This window comes from Salvelinus alpinus, chromosome 6, assembly GCF_045679555.1.
Source record: "Salvelinus alpinus chromosome 6, SLU_Salpinus.1, whole genome shotgun sequence".
NCBI classification, from domain to species: Eukaryota; Metazoa; Chordata; class Actinopteri; order Salmoniformes; family Salmonidae; genus Salvelinus; species Salvelinus alpinus.
In genome coordinates this window covers 76537659-76542410 of record NC_092091.1, presented here as the reverse complement: position 1 = coordinate 76542410, position 4752 = coordinate 76537659, and positions in this window count along the sequence as shown.

Here is a 4752-nt window from a genome sequence, read left to right as displayed (position 1 = left end):
AAAAAGAAGGCATCGGGAATCACATTATTGTGCTTTGGACTGCGGAGTAGAGCAGCAGTTAAAGGAGTCATAACCGGGTGTGTCGATGGAGGTAAATATTGAATACTTCTAGAGAATCCAAGATGTGGTTGGTGCCCGTTGTCTGAACCGCATGGTAAATGGGTAAAAGGTAGAATGTCTGTCGGTTCTTTAGTTTTTTGATAAAGAACACATCCCTACGCATGTAAAGTTAGGTTATGTAAAGTTAGGTTATGTGAAGTTAGGTTATGTAAAGTTAGGTTATGTGAAGTTAGGTTATGTAAAGTTAGGTTATGTAAAGTTAGGTTATGTAAAGTTAGGTTATGTAAAGTTAGGTTATGTAAAGTTAGGTTATGTAAAGTTAGGTTATGTAAAGTATGGTTATGTAAAGTATGGTTATGTAAAGTATGGTTATGTAAAGTTAGGTTATGTAAAGTCAGGTTATGTGAAGTTAGGTTATGTAAAGTATGCAGTAAGAGTATTCGTCAACAAGCCACTTCAGTGCAATAACTGTAAAGGATTTGGCCATGTTGAAAATGTTTGCAGACGGAAGGAGTATATTGAAGACTGGGGTGAAGAAGGTCAGTGGTGTAAAGTTCTTAAGCAAAAATACTTTAAAGTACTACTTAAGTAGTTTTTGGGGGTATCTGTACTTTACTTTGCTATTTATAGTTTTGACAACTTTTACTTTTACTTCACTACATTTTGAAAGAAAATATTGTACTTTTTGCTCCATACATTTCCCTGACAATCCAAAGCACTCGTTACATTTTGAATGCTTAGCAGGAAAGGAAAATTGTGAAATTCACGCACTTATCAAGAGAACACGTGGTCATCCCTACTGGCTATGGTCTGGCAGACTCACTAAACACAAATGCATATTTTGTAAATAATGTCTGAGTGTTGGAGTGTGCCTCTGGCTATCCGTAAATTTTAAAAACAAGAAATGGTGGCGTCTGCTTTGCTTAATATAAGGAATTTGAAATTATTTATACTTTTACTTGTAATACTTAAGTATATTTTAACAATTCCATTTACTTTTGATTCTTAAGTATATTTTAAACCAAATACTTTTACTCAAGTAGTATTTTACTGGGTGACATTCACTTTAAATTTTTTCTAATGTTTCTATACTTTTACTCAAGTATGACAATTGAGTACTTGTTCCACCACTGATCCAGAGTTCTTGGAGTTCTTGGAGTTCCCTGGTGAAGGAGGTAAACAGGGCAAAAGTAAGGGTGGATCAAAGGATCTCCTACGTGGAGGCAAGCAAAGTAATTGAGAAAAGCAAGTGACGCTAGTGTTGATGATATGGTAGTGCCTCCATACTCAACTGCCGGACTGGATTCGAACCCGGAATAACATGGAAGAATGCATAGAATTGCAGGAAATTAGCTTTAAAACAACAAAACAGATTTCTGTCTCATGTATAATGTGTAAAATTGTGTGAAATTACCTTAAAAACTGCAACATTGTCTCTCAACCAACTAGAGGGGTGTAAACAGTTTGGGGTTGCATGGGTTGCGAGGTGGGGGTTTGTTACAACGGCGATAAATTACATGATCCATCCAGACCTTTGCCACCTAGGAAATTTGTGTGACCGAACCTTCTCAAATAGTAGTTGAGTACCCCTGTGGTAGTGGATACACCCCAGCCATTAGTGAAAGTTTGTCAATCAAGAGAACCGGACACGCTTTGTGTGAAAAAGGTGGATTATGTGGCGTTTATTGCAACAGTTATTAATTGTACTGCTCAAGTGTCAAAGAAAAACAACAACATTGGAAATCATTGTTGCTGCGACTCAAAGTTTTCGGGCTGAAAGAATTCACAGCAGAAGACCTGGACTTTGTATTTGAACAGAAGTGGTGTGAATTTTTGGTTAGTGTTTGCTGTTTTTGGTAGTTAGTATGAATTTTTGGTTAGTGTTTGCTGTTTTTGGTAGTTAGTATGAATTTTTGGTTAGTGTTTGCTGTTTTTGGTAGTTAGTATGACATTTTGGTTAGTGTTTGCTGTTTTTGGTAGTTAGTATGAATTTTTGGTTAGTGTTTGCTGTTTTTGATAGTTAGTATGAATTTTTTCATCCAAAACCTCTTTTGTTTTTGGGGATATTTTACTAGCTCCGTACAGTAGGTGGCGGCAATACACTTTATGAGTGTAGTCTGCCAATAAACCTCAAATATATAAGTTTGCAGAGCTAGAGCGGTGTTTGTCAAACCACATCCCGAAAAGCGGTCTTCTCACAAAATTGTCTGTAGTGTCCTAACGGTTTGGTATACAAACTATTATGACCCCTCTATGTGAAGATGGTGTTCTCCGTTTTGCTCTACGACCCTCACAGGCGTCTTGGGACTTGTCTGAAGTCGGTACAGCCGATCTGCCAACTTGTGTCTGTAGCATCAGAATAGTTTGGGCTACACAATAATATGCATCTCTGTGGAAAGGTGAGTCTATCACAAACAAGTACAGTATATATGGATATAGTTGAATGCCAAAAATAAGGAGTTAAATATATGTAAAAAAGGGTGGGACTATCTGTTGTTTCATGTAGTGAATTTGTTAATCAATGCATTTGGCATGTGCTAATCGCAGTAAGGCCAAATTCAATGTTTCATCAAATAATTGTGTATATATATCTTTTTTATTTTATGGGTCATAAAATTAAAAATAAGATCAATTATCCTTGGTGTGACCTTCTTAAAACAATTCCATATGTTAGCTTAATGGAACCCCCCCAACCCCGGCTTAGACAGGGCTTAGACTCTAGAGGGTTTTAACACCTATCCAGGTGTTGTTAGATCTGGCAGAAATCTGCATAGTATTCAGCCTGGAATGTGATAGCTAGTGATGGCGCAATTGGGCGTCAGATTGCTGTATTATATGATAAGGAAAGCTAATATATTTATTAACACCTATCCAGGTGTTGTTAGATCTGGCAGGAATCTGCAAAGTTTTCATCTGGGAACGTGCCCAAGGCCACCATGAAAATGAATGTCCCTTGTATAAAAAAGTGCCAACAGAACAACAGCATTTTTCAACATGTAATTACTGGATAAATGGTCTAGTCCCGCTTCATAACTGGGTTGATGATCTGCTGCTACTCTGTGCTGTACTCCACGCAATATTTATTTTTGGCTTAACTACACTGCTTGTAATGACTATATGCTGTCTTCTTATATGTGTACCACCTAATAGGATTTATTTTTATTTTGTGTGTGTGAGTTAAGTTTTGTTTGTCCTCTACATTGGCCATCCCATTCAACAGTACAATGAATGTCAATGTTTGTATTGCTGTCTTTTTAAATGCATTTTAAAATGGAAAATAATAAACATATTATATATATATATATATATATATATATATATATATACAGTGGGGAGAACAAGTATTTGATACACTGCCGATTTTGAAGGTTTTCCTACTTACAAAGCATGTAGAGGTCTGTAATTTTTATCATAGGTACACTTCAACTGTGAGAGACGGAATCTAAAACAAAAATCCAGAAAATCACATTGTATGATTTTTAAGTAATTAATTTGCATTTTATTGCATGACATAAGTATTTGATACATCAGAAAAGCAGAACTTAATATTTGGTACAGAAACCTTTGTTTGCAATTACAAAGATCATACGTTTCCTGTAGTTATTGACCAGGTTTGCACACACTGCAGCAGGGATTTTGGCCCACTCCTCCATACATACCTTCTCCAGATCCTTCAGGTTTCGGGGCTGTCGGTGGGCAATACGGACGTTCAGCTCCCTCCAAAGATTTTCTATTGGGTTCAGGTCTGGAGACTGGCTAGGCCACTCCAGGACCTTGAGATGCTTCTTACGGAGCCACTCCTTAGTTGCCCTGGCTGTGTGTTTCGGGTCGTTGTCATGCTGGAAGATCCAGCCACGACCCATCTTCAATGCTCTTACTGAGGGAAGGAGGTTTTTGGCCAAGATCTCGCGATACATGGCCCCATCCATCCTCCCCTCAATACGGTGCAGTCGTCCTGTCCCCTTTGCAGAAAAGCATCCCCAAAGAATTATGTTTCCACCTCCATGCTTCACGGTTGGGAGGGTGTTCTTGGGGTTGTACTCAACCTTCTTCTTCCTCCAAACACGGCGAGTGGAGTTTAGACCAAAAAGCTCTATTTTTGTCTCATCAGACCACATGACCTTCTCCCATTCCTCCTCTGGATCATCCAGATGGTCATTGGCAAACTTCAGACGGGCCTGGACATGCGCTGGCTTGAGCAGGGGGACCTTGCGTGCGCTGCAGGATTTCAATCCATGACAGCGTAGTGTGTAACTAATGGTTTTCTTTGAGACTGTGGTCCCAGCTCTCTTCAGGTCATTGACCAGGTCCTGCCGTGTAGTTCTGGGCTGATCCCTCACCTTCCTTATGATCATTGATGCCCCACGAGGTGAGATCTTGCATGGAGCCCCAGACCGAGGGTGATTGACCGTCATCTTGAACATCTTCCATTTTCTAATAATTGCGCCAACAGTTGTTGCCTTCTCACCAAGCTGCTTGCCTATTGTCCTGTAGCCCATCCCAGCCTTGTGCAGGTCTACAATTTTATCCCTGATGTCCTTACACAGCTCTCTGGTCTTGGCCATTGTGGAGAGGTTGGAGTCTGTTTGATTGAGTGTGTGTACAGGTGTCTTTTATACAGGTAACAAGTTCAAACAGGTGCAGTTAATACAGGTAATGAGTGGAGAACAGGAGGGCTTCTAAAAGAAAAAC